The sequence below is a fragment of the Pezoporus occidentalis genome, unplaced genomic scaffold (assembly GCF_034315485.1).
Source record: "Pezoporus occidentalis ecotype Australia unplaced genomic scaffold, CSIRO_AGI_Poc_V1 ctg53, whole genome shotgun sequence".
In the NCBI taxonomy this organism is placed as follows: Eukaryota; Metazoa; Chordata; class Aves; order Psittaciformes; family Psittacidae; genus Pezoporus; species Pezoporus occidentalis.
The window spans coordinates 4084575-4111074 of record NW_026915866.1 but is presented as its reverse complement, the minus strand read 5'-3'; the positions used below and the strand labels follow the sequence as shown (position 1 = coordinate 4111074).

The window sequence follows — 26500 nt, the reverse complement described above, 5'->3', positions numbered from 1 at the left end:
CTTGTGACAGCCTGGCAACAAAAGATTCGGAAATTTGTAACTGAAAAAGCATTTAGAGTTTACTGGTAGGTAGGATTGTTGCCTTTCATTGGCTGTTTAATGGAAACAGCGAGTTGGTTTTAATTCTTTTGTACTCAAACACCCAAAAGGCAACAGTATTTGTTTTGCAAAACTTCAACTAAATCATTTTTTACTCCCTCAAGACCTCCTTTGAAAAGTATTGAAAATGCTCCTAAATCTCTCTTGCTCTCTCCTTCTGAGTATAAAAGGAAACGTTTGTAAATGGGTATATATAAATTTCTTTGTAGCATGTTAATTCTCAGGGCTTCCATCAGTGACAGAGAGAGGATTTCCTGACAACGGGGCTGATGGAGTCACCCTACATGAGGATAGAATACCTGTGATACCAGCACAAACAACTCTGCCACCATCAGGTTTATGGAAAGTCACAGTTGACTGTGCTTATGGCAGGTTGTTAGGAGATTTTACCCTGTCCCACTAAAGAAAGACACTAAAAGCAAGTGTGTATGAAACAGACCAAAGCAGAACCCAAAGTAATTCCTACAAGGTCTGTGTATTCTCCAAAATTACCACTGCAACACGGCATGACAACCCCTATTGTCAGAGGCTAACACCATTCCAGGGAAGAATTCATCAATATTCAGAGATTTACCTTTTTGTCTTATCTTTGCTGTTTTCAGATACAACAAAACCAGCGATGTAAACAAGTCTTTTAAATGAAAAATACTGGGTTAGTCCTTGAGGACCTTGCTCACACTCTCCCTTTCAATTTATTCCTTTATATACTAATCTCATATGTCATTTCATACCACCAGAAGCCTTCAATAAGACTTAAAAATACATATGACACCTCTAATGTAATTTTTTCTTCCTTTAGACAGATGGTCACACATTGAGCCCACTCTGTTTAGATTCACACAAAAACTAAATAAATCTTGAGCATCGTACTCACTTTAAATAGCAACCAATCTTAAGACTGAGCTAAAGTAAGATGTATGATGTATACCAGATACAGCATGGCAGGGCACAGGCAACATTTTTACTAAGTCTATAACTTGCATTGTGTTAGAAGTAACACTGGGTGGCTTGCTTTGGGCACCCATTATTATAGTCTTGCATTTCATTGTAACAAAGTTTATGTAAGTCTTTTGGTTCAATTTTATGCAAACCAAACCCAAATATGTCACCTCATTTTAACTTGCAGATTTTTGATTCACAAGAACAATGGAAAAAAGAAAGTTAGTTGCCAAAAGCAGTCTGACAATATCAGACTGTCAGAAAGCACATTAAATTAGAAGTTTGCATAGTTTCTGGCCTCACACAGCAAAGCAGAGAACAACTTTGGCTGCAGGGCCATTCTAATACAGAAAGATGTGTTTTAATAATGGATGCAAAGTATTTTATCAGCACAGCAAGGAGGGATAAGGGTGGGAAAATGACGAATGACTTAAAATTCTGCAGGGGGTTTCTACTGATGCAGTTGTTTAGGAAGATGCCATGTTCTGTCACACTGCTTTCCCTTTCTCCAGGCTATAAGAAATGAGTGCAGCTAGGGAATCAACCCTCATGCAAGAGCACTGCATGGTCGTATCTGTCTTTAAGATCTAGTGCTTTACTATCTGCAGTCGTGCGGCATCAGCTCAGAAGATAAATTCCTTCAAAAGAACCAAGTCAGTTTAGTCCCTTTGCCTGCAAGAAATGCGGTTTGGATTAGCAATCACAACACAACCTTTTCACCACACTCAGAGACAGAATCTATTAGGATACACCAGATTTGTTTCAGACTCTTTAGCTGCATTGCAAAACACTAAGACCTTTTCGTTAACTACCTTGATGCTAAATATTCAAGGGACTAATTACCTATAATTATCATTCATGAGCTATATCAACTACACCAACCTTACATGCTTTCATCCAAAGACATTTTTCTTTTGACAACACAGCTACGGTGTACTTGTTACTTTCACAATTTATTTCACGGTAGTGGTCTGCCTAGTGCCAAAAATAGATATTGACTCTTAATATCAGTATTAAAAGCAGCTGAACTTCTATGTATGTACATATTCTGTTTAAGATTAATTCACATCGCTGCCAGTGATCCCAGAAGTGCACATTTACATTTTACTTTCTCTAGTACCAAGCTAAAATGAACAAAAATTAAAGGTAAAACTTCAAAAAGAAATACTACAACTTGGATGTGGAAATTTGAACCTCACTATTCTTTTAAATGTAGCCTGCTTCTAGAGAGAAACATGCGCTTACAGAATATGGGGGGTGCTTACAGCATTTTAGAATCAATGAGTTTGTATTTACTGTACAACAACAGAAGTCATAAGGACCCAATTCCCTCACTCTCCTCCCCCTCCTTTCTTTTTCCCTCTGCTGGGAGCTAAGGAAGGACACAAACCAGAACACTGTGTTTCAGCAATACATACTTCTGTTTTAAATCACAGGCAGCAAGAGGGTGGACATTCCCACTGATTTCAAAAGGATTATTTATTTATTTATTTTCAGCTTATTTTGCTCATCATTTCTTAAGAAAAGAGCATTTTGGTAACTTTTAGTTAGACTATTCCCAGGTGTTCCAAGGAAACAACTGAAAAGATCCAAGACTAACTTTGGAATGTGTAACCAAATGGACAGTTTCACATACAGTACCTTGGAGCATGTCACTGCTCCAAATGACACGTGCAACACTCCTAATAAAAACAAGCTGCAAATGCTGTGGCTAAAGCATGCAAGTTTTAGACAACAAGTTAAATCAGAGGGGATAAAAAAAAGCGATACTTAGTCTTCAGTGGAGAGTTGCATACAATTTATATCAGGTGTCAGGGATTTCACATATCACATACTGAATGGAAATACTGGTGTCATTATATGGTGTCCTGTTCAACTGCAAATCAGACCAAACAAGCAGTTCCTGAGTCACAAACCACGCTCCTGTCAGCAAATTACACATAAATATCTAGGAGAACACGGTCACAAAAGACTGGAAAATTGGAAATGCAAAGATTTAAAATTAAGCTGTATTTCGAGTGCGAGACCTGGAAACTACAGTAAAAGCCACATTATGAACAGGTTAGAGAAAAACTGTAACACTAGGAGCTGAAGCCAGCTCCATGGCTTGTGCAGGTGAGCGTGGTTTCCAGTATTTCACTGCAGCTTGAAATCTGATTCCTAGCCCTCCTGAAGGCAGAGAATCCAGCCCATCATCTCCTTTGTATATTTACCTTGAAGAAAGATCATGAACAAAAGAACCTCTAGTAACTGGTTATGCTTTTGAGGCTCTACATGGCTACACAGCCCACCATTTGCTGACTGAATACATTGTGTTTAACTTGCTTTGAACACAGTGGAGGAGGCAGCATCATTTGATCTATTGAACTGTTAAAGGTCGTTTATTGCAAATTTTAGGAAAATACATGCTTTTATTAGATTCCAGAGAGTAAAAGGATGCATTGACAAAGGGCACATTTATTAGAGAAGATCTAATTGCGTACTTAACCTTAGGTACATGCTGCCTTATCGGCAAATGAAAATATGCTAAGCATTTTATATTTTTCAGAACAAGGGCCAAAGGCAATGGAAGGATCAAACTCTCATCATGGAGAAACCTTTCCTTTTTCACCATTCATCATGGGTAAAGGAACCTCTGGATGCCCTCAGATTAAAATATCTGCATACTAATAAATAAGATGCTTCACAGAAGAGGATCTCTGTTCTTTGCAGCCACGGTTGTTCCACCCACCATTCTGCATATTTACTTCATTCTGATGCATCTCAATGGCAAAACAATTGTCCTTAGAACTAGTGGACAACATTTGGTAAAAACTGTTGGCACCTTCCCATCTCCATTTTGCTGAAATTCCCATCAAACCTTGCCTTTCATACCAGTGCACAGCAAAGCAACATGCCACACTGAGGGAAATTTTCTTCAATCGTCTGAAACTAACCAATGTGCCTCTCAGTAGCTGATAGGGGCTACAGGGACCTAAACTGTCCTCCAAGGCTTTGGAGGGAGATCACGCGTGATTATGTATTGAAAAATATTTCTTGAGGGTAAAAAAAAACAAAACATCCATACTCATTCAAGAACAGAAAACTAAAATCACAACACTGATCTCTCCTCTACTGGAAGCTGATCACCATGATCACATACCAGGGAAACAATTCCTTGGTCCCAGAGTTGCTCTGTCAATTTCAGAAGTCTTTTATGAGCTAGTCCCTGGGAAAAGAAAAGGAACAAAAACTCGGCCCATAGTGATGTCCACCTCTGCCCAACAACAAGAGCAGGTATTTAAGATGAATTCTCCCTGGAAAGTGCATGGAGAGCCAGAATTTTTCTTCCAGGGTGAAAGGGGATGGTCCAAACTGCTTATTTAAAGAAAAGAATCTGTGTTCCTTGTTCTGTGAGCAAGGATCATGCCAGTGAACAAACAGAAGCAAAACCAAAAATTCTGTGGAAAAAACAACCTGTGAGGCATCAGCAGATGCAATGCAAGACAAAACAATGTGTCTCCCTGGTTTCATAAACCAATGATTCCCTGGGGAGAAGAAACCCCACAGTAGGGGTAGTATACAATAGGTGCACAGTACAACCTGGGTGAAAGAAGCCTGAGTATAATTCAAAGCAGACCGGCACAGAGGATGGGTAACTAACAGACAGAGATCTGGATATTCACCCCAGCAAATCACTCTTTAGGATTATTCTCATCTTCTTACCACATACTAAAGATTTATACCAAACCTGGGGCATAGTCCTAGAAGATGTTCAACTTGCTGAAGAATTCAGAAAGAAGAAAAACTAACAAAGCAATAAACATTTTTAACTGTATGCCCTCTATCTTCACTTCCTACTTGCGCATGGGTTGCAGGGGCTCAACAGTAAGAGCGCTGTATGAATATGTGCTCATAAACCCTCTTAAGACTGCCAGCCATTGAGCAGCTGTGTGCTCAGTGTGCTCAAACTCCTCTGTTAACACAAGAAACCTGACAGCACAGCAACATATTTATCACAGTCAAGTATTAGAATATAAAATAAGCAGGCATTTGAATACTAACAAAATAACTTATGATCTTGATAATTTATTCAAGTGAATGTAAACTAAGCTTCTTCCTGTGACAACAGCAACCTGTAGTAAAAAAATGCTTTTGTCTCCTCTTGCAATGCTGTCAACAGATACCGAAATTTTAGCACATGACAGAAGTTGTATTTTTCTATTCTTGGAGGTGTGAAAATATGGAAAACAGTGAGAATCACAAAATAATTAGAAATACAAATAGTATTCGAGCCTCAAATAGTGGTTTATGTTGTGAAAATAATGCACAAATATTACTTAATTCTAGGAGTATTTTAGTAAGCAAGAACATATTTTCTTTCACAATTTCAGATGAGAAACAAGTGAAGAGAATTTTGCTTTTGAAGTTGGACAGAGACACCCAGGACCCCAACTCACATCTTTTTAAAACTTCCAATCAGGTGTGTATTAGCCAATACTATGCATTTATTCTGTTATCCTGTATTTTGAGACTTCATGGGGAAGGAAAAGTTTGCTTGCTTTTAACAACCTTCTGATATAGTTGATTTGGCCAGGTTTTTTAAAGGACTGCATTTGCATTTATTTTTTCAGATTTTTATTAGCAGTATTAGTCACCTCTTTCATTCTGTCCATATATTCTTCTAAGTTTACCATGAAATAGGCAGACCATTTAATTTACAAAAAGAAAGTACGGACTATTCCCAAGATGGGGAGGGAGGGAAACACTGAAATGGCTTTTATTACTGATCCATATCTTATTTATTGATTTTATGAAACAAGTCCAACACGTTCATTATAATCCAAAGAAAGCTTAAGGTTAAAAGACATGCAGATGTGGCATTTAAGGGATGCGGTTTAGTGGTGGACTTGGCAGTGCTGGGTTAAGGGTTGGACTTGATGATCTTAAAGGTCTTTTCCAGCCTAAATGATTCCATGATTCTATTCCGAATAAGGTGAAAAACAGACTATGCAGAGCTAAAAATTGTAAGGTTTCTATGACCAGGAAAGAATACATGAAGAATACAGAACAGCAAAAGGGGATTAAGAAAGAATTTACTTAACAGAAGAATAATTAAAAAGTTGACATGTGCCAAGGATGAAGCTTCAGCTTATCTGAACAGTTTTAGGCTCCTATAAATAAACAACCAGGCAAACAAACAAAATCTACTTCTGGTGAGTTCTTAATCCCTTAATTACCTGAGACAAATCTGTACACTCCCTGGAAGCCTGCTTAATAGCAGACTGTGCACTTTGTGGCATAAAAATCACCTCCTTCAAGCCTAGGAGCAAGGCATCCCAACAAACAGGAAGTCAGGCAAGAATGCCAGAAAGTCTGAATGGATGAACAAGGAGCTCCTGGACAAGCTCAGACACAAAAAGGAAGCCTATGGTTGGTGGAAACAAGGACAGGTAGCCTAGGAGCAATACAGAGAAATTGTACAAGCAGCCAGGTCTCAGATTAGAAAACCTAAAGACCTAACAAAATTAAACCTGGCCAGGGATGTCAAGGGCAACAAGAAAACAAAGACTCCAGGCCCGCTGCAGGAGAGGATCTGGTTCAAGACCATCTTAAGAACCTGAACGTACACAAGTCCATGGGACCTGATGAAATCCATCTGCGGGTCCTGAAGGAGCTGGCAAATGAAGTTGCTAAGCTGCTGGCCATCATATTTGAAAAATCATGGCAGTCAGGTGAAGTTCCCAATGACTGGAAAAAGGGAAATATAACCCCCATTTTGAAGAAGGGGAAAATGGATGACCTGGGGAATTACAGACCAGTCAGTCTCACCTCTGTGCCTGGCAAAATCTTGGAGCAGATTCTCCTGGATGGCATGCTAAGGCACATGAAAAACAACAAGGTGCTTGATGACAGCCAGCAGGGCTTCACTAAGGGGAAATCTTGCCTGACCAATTTGGTGGCCTGCTATGATGGGGCTACAGAACTGATGGACAGGGGTAGAGCAGTTGATGTCATCTACCTGGACTTGTGTAAAGCGTTCGACACTGTCCCACACGACATCCTTGTCTCTAAATTGGAGAGACATCAATTTGATGGATGGACCACTCGGTGGATAAAGAAATGGCTGGATGGTCGCATGAAAAGAATTGTGGCTAATGGCTCAATGTCCAGCTGGAGACCAGTAACGAGTGGTGTCCCTCAGGTATCAGTGTTGGGACCGGTCTTGTTTAACATCTTTGTCGCTGACATGGACAGTGGGATCGAGCGTGTCCTCAGCAAGTTTGCCGATGACACCAAGCTGTGTGGTTCAGTTGATACCCTGGAGGGAAGGAATGCCATCCAGAGGGACCTCGACACGCTTGTGAGGTGGGCTGATGCCAACCACATGAAGTTTAACCATGCCGAGTGCAAGGTCCTACACCTGGGTCGGAGCAATCCCAGGCACAGCTACAGGCTGGGCAAAGAGATTCAGAGCAGCCCTGCAGAGAAGGACTTGGGGGTGTTTGTCGATGAGAAAATGAACATGAGCTGGCAGCGGGCGCTTGCAGCCCAGAAAGCCAACTGTATCCTGGGCTGCATCAAAAGGAGCGTGACCAGCAGGTCAAAGGAGGTGATCCTGCCCCTTTACTCTGCTCTTGTGAGACTTCACCTGGAGTACTGTGTGCAGTTCTGATGTCGTCAACATAAAAGGGACATGGAACTGTTGGAACAAGTCCAGAGAAGGGCCACGAGGATGATCAGGGGACTGGAGCACCTCCCGTATGAAGACAGGCTGAGAAAGTTGGGGCTGTTCAGCCTGGAAAAGAGAAGGCTGTGTGGAGATCCCATAGCAGCCTTCCAGTATCTGAAGGGGGCCTATAGGGATGCTGGAGAGGGGCTCTTCATTAGGGACTGTAGTGATAGGACAAGGGGTAACGGGTTAAAACTTAAACGGGGGAAGTTTAGATTGGATATAAGGAGGAAGTTCTTTACTGTAAGGGTGGTGAGGCACTGGAATGGGCTGCCCAGGGAAGCTGTTAATGCTCCATCCCTGGTGGTGTTCAAGGCCAGGTTGGACAGAGTCTTGGGTGACATGGTTTAGTGTGAGGTGTCCCTGCCCATGGCAGGGGCGCTGGAACTAGATGATCTTAAGGTCCTTTCCAACCCTAACTATTTTATGATTCTATGATTTAAAAACTTCTGTAGGTACATCAGTGAAGATAAGGGATACAAAGGAAGATAAGGGATAATCTGGGCACTCTCCAGAAGGAAACAGAAGACCTGGTTACCTTGGATATGGAAAAGGCCAACGTACTCAATGACTCTTTTGCTTCAGTTTTCACTGGCAAAAGCTCCAGCCATACTGTCCAAGTCACAGAAGGCAAAGGCAAGGACTGGGAGAATGAAGAAACACCTGCTGTGGGAGACAATCAGGTTCAAGAACATCTAAGGAGGCTGAATGTGCAAAAGTCCTTGGAACCTGATGAGATGCATCCATGGGTGCCGAGGTAACTGGTGGATGAAGTTGCCAAGCCATTATCCAGCATATTTGAGAAGTTGTGGCTGTCTGGTGAAGTTTCTGCTGAGTGGAAAAGGGAAAATATAACCCCCATTTTTAAAATGGAAAAAAAGTAAGGAACTATTGGCCAGTCATTCTCACCTCTGTGCCAGGCAAGATGACCGAGTAGATTCTCCTGCAAACTATGCTAAGGCACATGGACAATAAGGAAGTGACTGGTGAAAGCCAACATGACTTCCCTTAAAGGCAAATCACGCCTAACAAATTTGGTGGCCTTCTATGATGTCGTTACAGCATTGGTGGGTAAGGGAAGAACAGTGCCTGGACTTGTGCACAGCATTTGACATTGTTCCTCACAACATCCTTGTCTCTAAACTGGAGACGGACACATGCGGTACTGCATCCAGCCACCAACATAAGTAGCACATGGACCTGACTTGTTGGAGCAAGTCCAGAGGAGGGCCACGAAGATGATGAGAGAGCTGGAGCACCTCTCCTATGAAGACAGACTGAGACAGCTGGGGTTGTTCAGCCTGGAGAAGAGAAGGCTCCTGGGAGACACTGAAGCAGCCTTCCAGTACCTAAAGGGAGCCTACAAGAAAGCTGGACAGGGGCTTTTTATAAGAGCAAGAAGTGATAGGACTGGGGCAAGGGTTTTGAACTGAAAGACGGTAGATTTAGATCAGCTATCAGGAAGAAGTTCTTTACTGGGAGGGTGGTGAGACACTGAAACAAGTTGCCCAGAGAAGCTGTGGATGCCCCATCCCAGGAAGTGTTTCAGGGCAGGCTGGTTGGGGCTTTGAGCATCATGGTCTAGTGTAAGGTGTCCCTGCCCATGGCAGGGGGTGGACCTAGATGACCTTTAAGGTCTCTTCCAACCCAAACCATTCTATGATAAAAGCATATTTAAAAAAAAATCCTCAGAGTTAATGAGAGTAATTCTGAACATGTTTGATGGAACACATCGTATGTGCATAATATATTGTCTGAATGGAAGATGACTGCATGCAACTCCTTTCAGATACTGATGGGATGACTGAAGAAAAGGAAGTCTGACATTTCTAAGAACCTCAGAAGTCCCCAGTAAGATGGTCTGTAGCATTTCTCTAGTAATTTCTCCCACTTTCATCCTTTTAAAAGTTTCAGTCAAAATGAAACACAAAGCTAAAACAGCCCCTCAGTGGGTTAAAAAAATCTATGATTTTAACAGTCAAAATGGCTGAACTCTGTTATCTCAATCTAGCAGACAGCTCCTGATCTGAATCTTCTAAGGGCAACTAAACAGAACCTGTAACTACATGGATAACCTGAGTTGAAGCCTGATTTAATAGCCATTTAGTCTTCTTTCCAGGCATAAGCCTGAACTGTGGATCAGATTTTGAGGAGCTGCAGTATTTAATAGCCAATCAAGTGGAAACAATATTGTGAAAATAAAAATCACCACTCCAGGAAAAAGAAGAAAAAAAAAAAAAAAGTGGGGGGGGGGGGTGGAAGGAAAAAGCTTTCAGGTTGACATGTTACCATTCATGAAAAACTCGCCTACAATATATCCACACTTCTCTTCCTAATAAAATTCAAGTACTAAAAATTCTACTAAAATTCAAGTTTGTAGCAAAATACACTTTAACAGCCTTCTACTTTTACTACAGTTTTCTTTCATGAAATATGTGTTCAGGCTAATTAAAAAGGTTCCTAAAAAAAAAAATCCCCCTGCTTCCCTCTGTAAAAGAGTAGGTACAGAAAGCTTCCAGAAGCAACTTGTTTCTCAGTGATGATTACAGAAATCAATATATCACACAGAATTTTTCAAAACCACAAAAACAAACCAGGAAACTGTTTTGGGCTTTTTATTGGTTTTGTTTTCCCCGTTATGGAAACTTGCATTTAAGTCTAACTCAGAGAATTCTAGGAATACTTTAATTAAAGCCTACTCTGTGTTACAAGCAGTCTGAACATGTAAATTCAAGGATAACTGCTGAAAGTATGAAAACATGCTGTAGAATATCTTTGATGCTTAAACAGTCAATAAGGGTACAAGCCTCCTTAAGCTATTTAATTTCAAATTGCAAAAACTCCTTAATATCATTGCTATATATAGTAAGCTGTTTTATGCATAAATGTGCCAAGGTCATTTGGTGCCATTACTGATATAAGAAGCCATTTCAGTATAAATGTTATTAATTGGGGGATTAATCAGTCATACAGCAATACTTAAGCAACTTCTTCACAAACCTTGCAAATTCAAGGGTCACCTCTCCAAATATCTAAAAAGGACAATTGCTTCTTTCCCCAGTTTATAAATCTTTCAAGCACACAAAGCTGGGTGCTAGCTATCAACTTTTGATGAATTTCTGCCATCACAGAGGTAATCGTTTCATACCTTTCAAGGGACAAATAAAATAGTGGCTGTTACTACCACTCTCTTTCCTCAGTAGGCTATTTCTTGTACGTTACTAATTTGAAGCCTTTACTATGGTTTCATAAAATTAAGTACATTTACCCACTATATCTTATCCATGACAAACTAAAAAGGATCAAGTGTGGCAAAGCACCTTTAAACAGTTTACCATTTTCAGGTGAACAATCATTATAAATTTTCAAAATAAATAAAATTGTAACTAATTATAGAAAAGGTTTATCTTAGTTTCACTACCCTAGAAGAGTGTCATATGTGAGACAGTTCTGTTTAATGGTGCAACCATGACAACAAAGACCCCACTGTCACTAAAATAATGAAAGATGCATTACTGAGAGATTTAAGAAAAGACTGAATCTTGACCTAGCCTTTATGTTTTGCTGGCATTTAACAGTTTGCAGCAAAAAAAGTAATCAAACCCCCTGTCGTGGTTTAAACCCAGTCAGGTAACTCGTTCACTCACTTCCCCCTCTTTCTTGCCCTCCCCCTGCTCCCGGAGGGACAGAGAGGAGAATCGAAAAGAATGCAACTCCCACAGGTTGAGATAAGAACAGTTTAGTAACTAGGGTATAACACAAATCACTACCGCTACCACCAATGATAATAATGATAAAGAAAATAACAAGGGAAGAGAATACAACACCTCAGCAACAGCCGACCGATAACTCACCCCCCTCAGCCCAACCAAGCACTGACCGATACCTCCTCCAACCCTGCAGTCTCCCAGCCCTTCCGGCTAACTCCCAGTTACATCCTGGGCATGACGTGCTGTGGTATGGAATACCTCTTTGGTCAGTTTGGGTCAGGTGTCCTGTCCCTGCTTCCTCCTGGCTTCCCCTCCTCCCTGGCAGAGCATGAGGCTCACAAAGTCCTTGGCCAAACCAAAACATCCTTGTTATCAGCTCTGTTCCCGAGCTGAAAGTCAAAACACTGCACTACACCAGCTACCAAGGAGGAGAAAAATGACTGCTACTGCTGAACCCAGGACACCCCCAAAGACCATGATGTAAACAGAAATCTCTAGAAATGAATGAGAACTTTAGGACTTCAAAAGTATTTTATTCCTATTTCTACCAGAAATAATTCAACCTCTTGTTTCTTTACAAAGGCTATTAAAATTGGAACAATGAAACGATCACAGATGTTAATAGCCAGTGTTAACTTCAAAACCCTTATGTACTGAGCTAACACGCTCCAAAAGATACTGGTTTAAAATGTAATCCAAAAGAAATTACTGTTCTGATTATGGGGGTTTGTGTGCATCTTTAAAGCTTGATAAATTTTTCAGTTTTTGCTGTACATTGGGATACCTTATACTGCTGTGGGAAGGAAAAAGAAGGTATCCTTCTTTCAGGTCAAAGAAGGTACAAAAAATTGAAGAATTTTTTAAGCTGCTCATACTGCATTTTATTTTTTTTTACAGAGATAAGAAAATTTTTAAGCTATTTTTTCATAGCCACAGTCACTAAAGAATTATCTGAAACAAATCAGAATAAAATAAATAGGCTTTGAATTAACACCTAAAATGAGTGATTAGGATGTAATTAAGGTAAAATCTGAAAAGATGTGTATTAAATTTGGTAAATTGCTCAGAAGCCTATTGTCCTTCCAGATTCCTACCATATTTGCTGCTAATGGAAAAATGAAGAAAATAATATTAGGTCAAATAACAAAAAACTGTAATAACAAAAACTCTAGTGCTTAAAGCATAAAAACAAGGCAGATATTAGAAATGAGTTATTTAAGGTTATCCATTCTATTGCAAGAAGTTTCCATTGAAACACCATTCATCTGCTTTTTCTCCTTCATTAGAGCAACCTTCTCCCATTAGAAAGTCCAGACTTGAACTAATTGTTTAGAGACTGAGATGGAGCCCATAGAAATCCATGTTTTCTCATTATACCAATAGGCTTTGAGTTGTTTCCTTTGGAAATATTAAATCACAGGTTTTCACCACACTGAAAAATGAGTTATTAGGTATCAGACACAGTTATAAGCATTGGCCACATCCACTTATAAGGAATATAATTCATAATCTTATGAAATTAAATAGGCTTAACAGTAATATTCTATATAGAAATTATATAACATTTAAAATATGCACCTGTATGTATATATAAAAAATTACAAACACACACACTGTATGTACTATTATCTACTTACTGTTTCTCAAGAAGACTGTACAGCTGAAATGAGTTAATTTTAACTCAGCTAGCAAAATACAACTGTCAAACTGTTACTCCCTGACCATTTTTCTGCTACTGTTTACTGTTGCCTGTAGCACCACAACAGCTTCAAAAAACACATATTTACAAAGGCTGTACTTTCCAAAATGGCCTATTTCTGTTCCTCTCCCATTCTGCACCTACTGCAAATGCGTAACTCTTCAATGGGTTGCTTTAAATAACCTCCTCCTTTCCCTTCATTCAGCTGAGGAGATGGCAAAGGGCAGGAAAGCAAAGCAAATCATTAGCTCTTATCATCAGATACAGCTGGTGAGTCAGTCTTTTAATCTTAAGGCTCTGTGTATAATGGGACAACTAGCTCAAACTTGTGCTGTGACATTTTCTAGGCAGGAAGATATAGTACACGTGTAAACTAACTATTACCTAGAAAGGACAAGTGCTCCAAATGCTGGCTGTCTTTGGTGTTATGACTGCAATCCTTTTTCAAGATCCACACCTGAACTCAATGTAGTAATTCATCTGTGATTTTAGACAGGACCTTCACTGCACACAGCTTTACCTAAAAGAGAAGTGATTCTGGCACCATGAGTCTGCTCTTCTTGCCCTGCTTTAATACACAACACCATGACATAAAGTGCCTTTTTACTCTGAGGTGGGTTTGTTTTTTTTTATTCCCCTTCCCATTTCTCATCTACTTTTTCTAGTACTTGATGAGTCACAGCAAAGGAGACAACTTAGATAAATTGGATCATAGCCAGTAAAACCCATCTCACAGCTGCTCTCTACTTCTGCAACAGAAGCATCCTTCATCATAAGATCTGTTAAAATAAGCTGTCAATAAAAATTCCTCACATTTATCTGGAAAAGAGTTGCTGGCAGAAAAGGCTAGCAGCTATAAAATCAGAGATAAGGCACTGCAGCATCAGTCAACATTCAGTAAGGAAACAGAATCAAACCACTGTTTTACATTTAATTAGGATTAGGCAGAAAAAAATACGGGACCAAATTGTTTAGCGTTTGTAAATCACCAGATCTCCACTGAGCTTTACCTCTTGACATCCACTAAAAATACAAGTATTTTTCTCTGGAAATGAAATGCCATATACAATGATCTGGAAGAGAGAGGAAAGTGTTTATACTCTTACTAATATCCCTTACATCCTGTCCAATGTTTTTCTACCAATGTAGTGCCACATGGACATATGACAGCCTACTCTGAGCAGGTCAGCAATTTCTACACAGAAAATGGCAGCCCCTTGTCTTGGATATAGTATCTAGCTTAATTGCAGGCAAGAAGCTGTACTGTCTGGGTTCCTATAATGCTGGGCGTGAAACAACGCACTATTCCCTTAGCACTGCACAGTCATAGGAATAAGCTTAATAGTCATTGTTGTTGCAAAAGCACCAATATAATCATTTTATATGTGATGGAAGTAAGGGAAAGAGACAATAAGTAAATCATCCAGCCACTGGCAGCACCAGGATTAGAAAAGAGATTTTCAAGTCCCAGTCCATTGCTGCCCCTTCCACATTTTCATCTTCTTAATGGTCCACTATTGATCTCTGTATACAGCTCCTTTCAGACTCCATATGTCTTAGGCAGAAAAGACAAAACCAGCTGATCTTTATTGGCACAAAGGCACTCCATCGTCTCAGACTGATCTACTAAGAAAAAAAACAATGTTCAAAACAATACAGCACAAGGCAATACAGGAAAAAGGAGGAAAAACAATTAATCTTCTATTCTTCCAAGGTTTCACAATACTATTTTTGCTTATAGAAAAATACTTACACAGCATGTCTAGAATTGCATCACTATTGTTTAGCTGACAGCTAGAAAGAGGCAAAAAAATGCTAGTTTCAAAACCAGACTGTTTCAGACCTTTGAAGTATCTTGTTGCCCTACATAAGCTTTTGAGATCTCAGCATTCAAATATCTTATTCACTCAACACAAGTCCTGTCAAGGCTGTTCAAACTGGGTGGACAGAAGAGGTCTGGCTCTTTAAAAGGAGCAGGCAGAGCTGCAACTCTCTGTGTATAATGTAAGCCCCAGTGAAATCCTCAAAATTAAAGAATACTGAAGTGCACAAATCTCTTGCAGGCTCCTTATCAAAGGATGCCTATCAATCAGACACCATGGAGGATTAGTTCAATTAGCTCCCAGCTTCATACCCAGCTTAAGAGCTGGATAAAAGGTGGCATGGCATAAGCTGGGAACCTCTGTCTACTCTCCTTCACTGAGGACTGTGGAACCAAGAAAACATGAATGCTTTTCATCAACTAGGTTGTTTGAGGAAATTTTTTTTCACTTCTGAAATTAGATGCTACCTGAATGGTAGTTGGACACCAGATTTTAATATTAGAGGTTTGATTGCAAAACTGTCACAGATGATGCTGGTCAGTGCTGTTCTCACTGCCAATAGTTAGGGTGCTTTCACAGGACAGGAAATTCAGGTTCCTCCCTTTTGACTGAAGCTGTATCTGCCACTGTAACCGCCACTGTAACCGCCCAGATAGCTCATAGGCTTGAATAAGATGTTCCCAGTTTTTCCCACTGACACTGTTCTTTTAAAAAGTGGGCTTGAATATTTTAAAGGAAAAAGACTACCATTCATCTTCCATTCCTCTTCAAGTGGCTATGGATTTGGCTTCTGCATTTGTCTTGTTTTTGTTTACCATGAATTCCATTTTTCTAATTACTGATCTGAATACTTCCCTCTGTGTCTAATCCTCACTCAAAGAGGAAAAAAAAATTCAGTGCTTTCTTATAATGAATTTTATTCTTGTACTGTGAATCGATATGTTTTGCTTTAAGGCATTTTTCTTTACATACTTTTAACCAGCGATGAGCTGAATGTTCATCAGCAGCTGTGGGACACAGCAGAGAGGAACAAAACTAACTGCACTGCTTCCTTTGGGAAAGAGAGATCAAACCCAATGAAGGACTTGTGCATCTTTAACTTCCCAATGACTGTGTCACAGAGCACAGACAACGTTCAGGGTACCCTTCCCCAAAAATCAGCAGATTCCATTATTCCACTGACACTACAATCTCAGCAAGAAACAGTCTAAAGTCTGCAGATTGATCATACAACTGCCAAAAGCTCACCAGCAGAAGGAAGCTGAAATGGTGTCAATCCTTGTCACAGTGCATCTTCCATGTGAGGCACCTTGAAATGACACAGTCTATCAGTCAAAGCTGTCTCCTTGTAAGGTACCTACCTATTGCCCAAGTCTATATAATGTCCATTTTTACAGTTTCATAGCAAAACACAGCAAAGGGTGGAAGAGCCTATAGTGATGCTGTTCTTACTCCCTCTTGCATAAACAATAGCCTAATGCTGGGAATTCGCAGTGAGGAAAGGACAGCTCTTGGTTCATTCTTGCTCGTCTGCTAGATGGGGACTTAACTGTAGACCTACCAAGAGAAAAATGCCCCACACAGCATGCTGATTAAGGAGCTAGGAGGCACAGCACAGTGAAAATAATCCAAGGTTTACAAAACAGGAAGGAATGCAACTTCATACTTGAGAACTCACATGAAAGAAGTCATCTAATCCCTTTTCCTTAGGCTGCTCACATGCATCATGCAACAACTGATTACCTGGGAAGTCTAAAGCAAAGCCAGGATAGCAGTCAGACCTCCCAGGTACTAAAAATCAAGCACCAATCAGTGTGTCAGCACTCCTTTTCCTGAAGTACCCTTCCAGCCCACAGTCTCACTAAAGCTCTTCAAGCCTCCTTCTCCAGTGGTGTGAGTGAGGTCAGTTCTATGTTTACCTTCCAGAAGCCTCTTAATTATGACGTTACTCAACATGCATTTTTCCCAGTAGAAGTTGATGGGCTTATTAAGCACCTTTTACAAAACAGCTTTCTGTAAAAAAATGTTAGGCCTTTGAAGTCTATAACAATTTCAGCAAATTCCTTCCATTATGCAGTATGCTTTCTATTCTGTAATTAAAATAACTTTTAAAATAATCTGCTGGTTCTTATACTCAAGCCTTCTTAACTCTTATCTTTCTTTATAAGAGCCTTCCATTTTTACAGCATTATTATATGAGAATTTTCATGTCAAAAGACATGAACTTTCCACAAATGCACAGGCATTTTTTGTCCATGTAACTCATACAGGAAATTATTAAATTTTCATATAGAAATATGGTATGTACCAATAATGCTTATGATGATAGTTCTCATACTGGTAAGAGCAGATTAGGAAGCTTTACTTCAGACAGAGAGAACACCCACTAGTCTCTTGGACCACTAAGCTTCAGAAGGCTTCTAGTCTGTTGGACCCCTGTGAATAAAGTTTCTAGCATTACATTTCCTATAGCCATTATGGTCAAATTTCACTGACGTTATGATTACATACAAATATTGTGTGTATTACCAGCAATGGTAATATGGGCTATCTTCTGTACTAGCTGTAGAAAAATAAACTTTGATCCTCATGCTGACACATTCAGGGACAATAACAAAAACAGTACCTCTTGCTGATGGAGGCCAACAGTCATAGCACATGACAGGAAGGGAGAAGAATAAAATGGCTAGAGGAAAACTTCAGGGAACTTTGACTTCTTTAGATTGGCTTGTTAGATGACATCCTAAAATTTATGATGGCTTTCAAACAGCCCCTTAATACCATACTGATAGGAAATTTCACAGAGAGGTAGATGGACAGAAAGATGGCCCTGTATTTCAAAGAGCGATTTATTCAGACTACTTAAGAATGCTTGAATCTTTTCTATTACTGTCTCCATCTTTTTACTGGAAAGACCTAATTTTCCCTTTGTCCAGTTTCCCTGGGAAGTCCATGCCAGTGACAGAACAAAATACCCAGTAGAGATTTTTGTTGCTTTCCAGAACAGGTGGAGCATACCACAAGTCTGTGTTGCAGAGGACACCATCTTCAGCATGGACACTCATCCCTTCAGCACTGCACTCATTAATTATTTAAGAAGGGGATGCAAGAAATGTCTTTGTGTCAGAGGGTTGGAAGAAGTCCTTTGAGACTTCCCCAACAGGTTAAAAAACTGTTAATCATGTTTGGACCACAAAGTAGGAAAGGAAGATGTGAAGAAAAGCATTTGAATCTCTGGGCATGCATCCACATCCAGTGGGCAGGACATTTGCCAAGCTTTTAAGAAAGAGTAATGATACAATGCAGCGGGTGAGCAAGATCAATAAATTTGAGATTCCACCAGTAGCTTCTGACTGAAACAGTGTCTTATGACCATCCTGTGCCATATTCTTCACATATATTGGAAAATTATGTATATAGGAAGTGAGGCACTACACATCTGTGAAAGTTCAACATGAAAATACTCTATCATTTTTCAGTACTAAGAGAAGTATTTTTTATCTCCTAAACTTAAAGCTGAAGTCGGCGTGAACTGCCTGGTGTACTTCAGAGACCTTTTTAACTTGAAGGCTTAAAGCAAAGTATTTGAGCATGCTCAAATTTCAGAGCTACTCTACATCTTCACAGGAAGCAACACTAGCCCATCCAACTGCACTTCCCCCAGTGCCGAAACAGCCTTGAAAAGCAACCCAGTTTTTTGGGCAAGAATTCTCAGGGACTACCCTTTGATTTCTCTTAAAAATAGATGAGATATATCAATAGTTTATATCTTAACCTCTTCAAACCATCTTATGGTATGCAACTTGGATAGCAATTTTTTTCTTGCACACTGTGAATACAAACACTGTAAGTACATAAATGTGACTTTCCATATATTGTGCAATACTTATAGATTTTGCAAAACTAGTAAACTCTAAAAAGCTAGTAAAAATGAAAAGCTAGCACTCAAATTACAAGTAGTAGAACTTACTAGGAATAAACTTATTAAATATCTTCTAATTAGGCATAGTGAATTATATTTTCAGAATCAGACTATTCAAAGGGCTTTCAGTAATTGTTTCACTGATAAAAAAGGCTCCACTCATATAATGGATAAGTCTAAACTGAGAACAAAGCAGCTTAAGATTCAGATAAAGAATTCCTCCCAAGAGAGATTTACTACCAACAAGCCATTATTATAATCTGTTGTGATTTGCAAAATTGTGATTTTACCAATAGATCAATTTACTGATTTGAAACAAAAACTTCTACATTCTTGAAGTCAGAAATTCATTTTTAGATGAATTAAACCTTTTGCATATTTTTCTAAAAAGCCTCTTTCAAAACAAAGGAGGGGAAGATTTGACTGTATAAATTATTTCATTACCCAAACCTAACCACAATACAAAGCTGTTTATATTATCTCGCTTACAAAGCACATTATAACAGTTTCCTTCTGTATAATAGCATATTCTACATTTATAGAACAGAGATATTATATGTTCTGACAGAGCTGTTTTATCCTGTTCAAGAAATGACATGCATCAATGGGAAAATATCAAAAGAGAACAAGGAAGAGATTTTTTATTATTACAGACATGGTACTCTGTCATAAATTAGCAAGGCTATTATCAGCCAGAGCATCGATATATGCTCCCTGACATGAGCTCATTTCAGAAGCTGAGACATCTTGATTAATGCTATATACTAGCACTGCATTTTACATGCTATATATCCTTAGAAAAATATATCGCCTTGGACAGGATTTTATCCTGGTTCTTGATAGCCAATATTAGGGTCTGGGTACATGCCTTAGTTAAACATTTGATTATGGCTACTAATTATCGCTCAAATTAAGACAAGGTGCAAAAATTCTAATAACTGCTTTTTGGAGGAAAGGGCTTCTTATTTTCATACTATGGAAATAAATGCACAGACAACATCCAGTGAGCTTAAAGCACTAATAAGAGATAACATGTTTACAGAAGTTAAAACAATTCAGCTGATTGCATTAAGTACTGCTTGTGCTTGCAAATTTTCTTAGATGCTGCCTGCTGGAAACTGTTTCATAGGTGATCTGCTTCTGTAACAGCTGCATTATTTCATCTTTCATACAAAAAACAAGTCAGGGCCTTATAAGAAAAGAGAGAGATTGGAGGTCTGAGATGTAACACCACAGAGTCACAAACACACCATGTGTTTGTAATGCCTGTATTAAACTTGGGATTACTATTCTGCTTTACAAATGTGACTGAGCTTGAGCTGCCAAGATATTAATCAAAACCAGGTAGAAAACAAGAGAGAGCTGTCATTTTTTACAGAATACATAATGAGATGTTTAAAAAGAGATTCCCCATTTACCAGGAATCTCCCAGGAAGGGGTTCCTGCTATATCCATTCCCACATTAGGAATAATCGACAAGTAATGAGAAACAGTCTGCTCAATGCCACATAAAAATTGCAGCTTAACAAACCAAGTCAGAAGTAGAATTCCATAATTTATCTGCCTCCGACTTCCTAAAGCATACCCCTGATTCTCCCTTCTTTACTTTTAAGCCAATTGGGTCGATGAGTTCTGAGAGACAAATTGCCTTTAAGTAGTGTAATTTATTCAACTGGCAAGTACAGAGCTCCAGTTATATCTGAGACATGCACAGTACAGGTTATGTGCAGAAATGCCAAGCAGGGTATGTTGTGGTCTTTAAACTTTGCAAATCTATGTTTCAGTAAGAACCACCTGAAAAGAGAGAAAAAAATCACCAACTCACCTCCAAGAGTGATTCCCAACCATAAAATGTGGATGGATGTAAACTTCTCACACAGCATACGCCACTTCCCTTACTGAGGACCAGAGGAAAGAAAGTAGACATGAAGAAATTAATTTCACTCAGTAAGGAAAGCACTGTCTGGGGAAAGCTGATTTTAGAAATATACACCCTCATGGTGCTTCTTTTAACTGAAGCTGTTTTAAGTGCATTTGTTACTGCTTTGTGGGACTTCACAAAGTCGAGTGGCTCAAGACTTGGGTTTCTTCTCAGCTGTCCCTGACGATCTTGCCCTCGGGCATGTACTGCCTTTCTCTCTCCTTGAAGCTTGTGTAGGTGGTTCAAGTTCTTTTTCCTGGGTGGACAGTGTCAGACAAGAGATTAATGTACTATCACACAGCTTTTGATTTAAGATTAGTTTATCTATTGAATCCCTTTCAACTGGTCTTTTGAAAAGGATAATATATTCCAGCCACTGAGCAAAGATGTCTCTTCTGGCATTGACTGAAATCAAAGAGCAGTTTTGCTTGAAGAAGATTCCCTTTCTGACCCTTCTTGCACTTGAGACTTTTGCCTGTAATTTCAGTAACCCAGAGCAAATCTCTAGCATATAGTCATTAACCTCATGAACCAAAGAAGAGTGAAACTTGGCAAGAGACATACCTATTTTCACACTTTCCCTCCAGGGGCAAATTCCCTATTTTGCTCAACTTTCTTATCACTGTTCATTTATGCATTACCAGCTAATCTCTCCAGTCACAAAAAAAAAAAAAAAAAAAAAAAAAAAAAGATTACATTCATGTACAATTAATGTTCAAATTGATTGTGAGTGAAAGTCAGGTTTTCCTTTGACATAATTACGTAAATGAACACTGGAAAGAGTTAGACAGGTGAAGACCACCGTGTTTGATATGCAAGCTTATGCTGGTTTAATCCAGCTGGTTTTTTTTTCTACTTTGAGTCACCTATAAAGAGAACTGGGAACTATTTTACAGTGAAAAGTCATTATTAATCCCATTAAAACCTACAGTGCCTGCCTGTGTAGACAAGAATACTGTGTCCTGGGAACAAAGGCTATACAAACAACTCAAGCTATACCAAAATTAATCTATCACACCAGAAAGGGTCAGTAATGAAATCTGCATAGAATCAAGTCAAAACTCCCGCTGATCACATATGCGCACAACTGCATACATGCTTTTAGAAAATAAAAGGGAAAGCTCTGTGTTGCACACTCTACTCTCACTCTACAGCATTTGTCGATAGTTTTAGAGATGAAGGTTTTTACTAGCAAGTGTTTTAAGGCCAGAAGTAACACTAGGTATGCTAAAGACACTTAATGTAAAAAGGATTTTTTTGAATGCCTTTAAAAATAAATAAAGGGCAAACAGTGGAGAAGTGCTACGTACAGCATTCTAAGATCTTACTGAAACTTTCTTCAAACTCCAGCTGATGTTCAAGAACAAGTACATTTACCACTCCCTCACTTGCCAGCATTATTGTAACTGTTTCGCATTGAAGCCACAGAAATCAGGAAGTGCATTGTTCGGTAGCATTAAAAGGAAATCTCCTGCCCATAGTGAAACTCTTCTGTTTCCTTTGATGGACTGAAATTCAGAAGAAAGCAAGCTTTCAATCTCTGACTCCTCAAATAAGAGAAGGTGTGCTGCTCAAAAAAGCCATGCTCTGCAACATTTTTTTCCCAAGTAGATTGACAATGCACTGAATGCTTGCATACACTGTGAAACATTCATGCTTGCTGCAGTCATAGTGAGATAGCAAGATCCAAAGGCCCTGAGATCTTAAAAGACCATCAAAAGTACTGTCTAGGAAAGGAGTTTACTACTTGGAAAACAGACCTCCTAGATTCGCAAGTTGCCCAATGTAAGATATAATAAAAATCTATCCCACTCCACAGTATCTGCTATGTTTATTCAGTAGATAAAACTGGTTTTGCTCCAAGCAAACATGTGGCTAATGAGTTTGAAGCTTAAGATGTTTTATCATACAGTATAAAGTAGGCTTTAGCATTTTTAATGACCAGTTGATTTCAGATGGCACTGTGTTTCCGCTTTATCATAGCCTGTAAGTTATAGGAAGCTCACCTTTAGTTTTAATACCTGTTTTGCTGTGATATTTTCCAATTATGGTTTCTTTTTAAATCTTTCACTTCCAGCATTTTTACAATTATGTGTTTTAAGATTAATGTGAATGACCATATGGTTTAAAATGCAGTAGACTTCAGAGAAAATGTGCATGAAGCACACCTGGCTAAGTTTAGATAATAGCATTTTTGTCTGTATCACATTCAGCACTTAGCTCATAATCAAAGCCTAGTACAGATCACAAAACTCTTGATGAGCTGTAAATGAACCTCCATCATTAAGCCACAATCCTAAAGAAAAACCCACCCTGCTGCTTCAACATTTTTACATCTGGCACCCTATGTGTGGGTAATACATTGGTGATAGACCCCTACGACAGTCAAGTTCTTCATGCAAACTACCTCTGAGACTCAAAAGCTAGCTAAAAAGACCAGAAGCCTAGTGGTTACGTGCACAAGTGTGTGTGATACCACTTTCTCAGTTTGCACCCACAATTTGTGCAAACGTGCACACATGCTGTTTCCTCATGCAGAATAACTGAAGATCTATACACAGAAGATCCACTCATATTTTAGCTATCATCTTGATCAGCTTTAAACACCAGGTTAAAAAAAACTCCTGCCCAGATGCTTATATGCCAAAGTGTCTGCAAGTGCCTAGAAATATTATGAAAATCATACTGTGTTACATTTTTTCGTTGCACACGACTACAGGCACTGCAATATTGGCCAACCTGAACACCACGGCACTCCTACAGAATAAGGCCAGTTAGGCTTTGTAAGCTACATGCCACTGCACTTATATATTGTAAGTAGCTCAGCACACACCTGACATAAGCTCACAACACCCAATTAAGTGCAAAGTAGAGCAGAAGAAACACAGTAGGAGAAAAAAGAAATATGCAGCTTTGCACTGTTGGTAGCAGCTGAAGAACTGTCGGCTGAACTCTTCCCTACCAGAAGCAATTCAAACCTCCTGTTTTTTTTTCACTTTTGGTCAATACAAAAATCTAAACTGGGTCCCTCAATGCATTTTCTCTTAAAATGGAACAAATGCCTGAGAAATACTGCAAAATTAAAAGGGACAGAAAGAAAGACGTAACTTGGTACATAAAGAAAAGGAAGAATCCAAGGTACACATCATTCATCCCATCTCTGTGAACAGCAGAAGCAACAAGAGAACTGCTGGCCTCTTTCTGGGAACAGAGCTTAATCTATTGGGCTACATCTTCACAGCTATTTCTGTCTTTTCTAGTCATACCTCTGAAAACAATGATGAAATGAAGTAAACACACCACTCTGCAGCAGGACTCTATTGCTGCTAAGGACTTGACCACAAATGATAGAGTAAAGCTTGATTTTAAATTCTACATTATGCCAGAATAACCCCTGCATGTCTCAAGATCGCTTTATAAGTGAATACAAAAATATAAGCAAAATCATCAACAAAATTTTATCAGGTCATCTATTTGCTTACCATTTCTTTAAGCTGGAAGAATAAAAGTAAAAATAAACATCAGAGGCCTAAACCTGTTTCTCTGCACAACAGTTTGGAGAATTTCTGTCAAACTGATGTGCTGAAATTTGAAATGCAAATAGAAAGGGGGAAACACATGAAAAATTATAGGAAGTTGCAATGCATTTAGGCTGCCTACTTCAAGTGAAGCAGAACCCAAGTTCCTGGCCATACACCAATGCACCCAAGTCAGGTAACTGGTTAGCCAGTATCAATCTCATGCGAAAATGTTTTGCAGGACTTAAGGTACTTGAGTACAAACACCTCAGTAAGAATGAGTTAAGATCCCTGCAGAGAAGGCTCCTCTTTTTAAAGGAAAATGTTAAGCTAAATTTTAATGCTGCACTCATATTTAAATTGCTAGCAAGAAAAAATACTTTGCATTTTTATAACGCCTAATTTATAGGAATCTCAATACATTCTGCCGATATGAATAAATTCTGTTTCTTAGTTTCCATGAAGTGTGAGGATGTTATCCCCATTTTAAGAAACAGAAACTCCAGCTTCTTGGGATTAAGCAATTTACCACAGGTAACAAAGGAAGCCTAAGGAGGAGAAAGAACAAATTAATGCTACAGCTCTCTCAGCTTCTCTTCCCCCCTGCTCTAGACAACTGAAGCTTTGCAAAGTGAGTTTAAAATGCATCTCTATTTTTTTTTAATTAATTTGAACTTTGTTTTCAACATTAAAAGAAATATCCCTTTGACATAAAGGGGTATGTGCAGCTTTAGCGAAGGGGAGGGGATACTTCAGCATGCTCTGAAGGGCTTCCTTTCAATAGTCTACTCCTAGCTGCACAGTTTGTCTTCAAAACATTCTTCTAGCATAACTGACTCCAAACCACTTCATCTGCTAAACAACAAACTGTTCTGTTTCTTCTCAGTGAGAACACAGAAGCATAAAAGCCAAAGGTTATGTATAGGTTTACAAGGACGTTGGATTAGCTAGGGATGAACAAATACATTTATTTGCTTTACTGATATAAGCCAAAAATACTTAACAATTTGTGTGTATGTTTTTAGGTCAGTCTGTGGTTCTTTTCTCATTTATTGTAGTGGGGGAAAAAAAGTAAAGAAAAAGGAAGAAAATAAATAGCCCTCCTAATCTGGAATTAAATGATACTATGTTTCAGTTATTAAAACTGCTACTAATCTGACTTTTTCCAAATTAAAAATATATAAAGATTGGATGGTTGTTTTGTTGTTTGTTTTTTTTGATAAATTAAAAAACTATTTTGTAAACAAACAAATATTTCTACCGCCTTCACTTTAATTTGCCATTTCTCTGAACTAAAACTAAACATCCAACTTTCAGACACCACTTTCAGAAGCATGCTGACCAAGGAGGCAAGAGAGTCTCATCACAGCTCAAAAGCCACCTGTGCTTATGCCACCCTTTCCTTCTTAGGTCTAGCCATTGGTGTCCACATAAAGTGGCCCTGTCGTGTGCTTTGATAACCTTTTAATATGTTTTTCTGACATGCTTTCTCCATCAGGAAACCAAGTCAGCTATGGTAAAAGCCTACTTAGAAACCTTCCTGTTGCATATGGCCAGCTGTGAAAAAAGGAGAATCGATGACATATGGGCCTTCAGCTCCAGGGTTGTAGATGTTATCGTGTGGGCTAAAATTAATTTGGAAATTGACCCCACTCCCACCTTCTTTCTGGTTGGATACTTTAAATTCCTTCTGAAAATAGTAAATACATGGCCAAGGAAAAGGATCTAAAGATAAGCCAAAGGGGTCACCTCCTTATCAGAACTTTCTCTTAGAAGAAATTGCAGTAAGTATAGCTTTTAAAGAGTGGATTGAAAAAGGCAGAAATTTGGCTGAAATATGCAACAGCCATATAAGCCAGAGAAGCCAATCTGCTTAGTTATAAAACTCATAAAACCAAATAGAAGAATTTTATAGCTGTGGAAGTCAGCCTAATCACAGGATTGCAGGGACGCTCCCCAAAATATTTGTATTTTATTGATAATTTCCTAGAAGCTAGGGCATGTAGTCTGTGTGCCTCTTAACAACTTTGGTTAATATGCTTCAAAAATTTTCAGCTGGATTCCACCACAAGTTTATGTGCAATAACAATAATATAAAAGCCCTCTTCTGAAACAGCACATTAATTGTGACCCTTTTTAAGAAGGCAATACCAGGGC

At 39.0% G+C, this 26500-nt stretch overlaps 1 protein-coding gene across 2 annotated transcripts in view; it reads right to left on the bottom strand.

Moving 5' to 3' along the window:
* The window catches only part of GRID2 (glutamate ionotropic receptor delta type subunit 2), a 735631-nt gene that overhangs the window by 413545 nt on the left and 295586 nt on the right, over window positions 1–26500 (bottom strand). The window contains exon 1 of one of the 2 annotated variants that reach the window (XM_062637616.1): window positions 13098–13311. The exons of the other annotated variant lie outside the window; for it this stretch is intronic. The gene's annotated coding sequence lies outside the window, so the exon portion shown is untranslated. Of the gene's footprint in view, window positions 1–13097; window positions 13312–26500 lie in introns of those variants that run through there. 2 annotated transcript variants of the gene reach the window in all.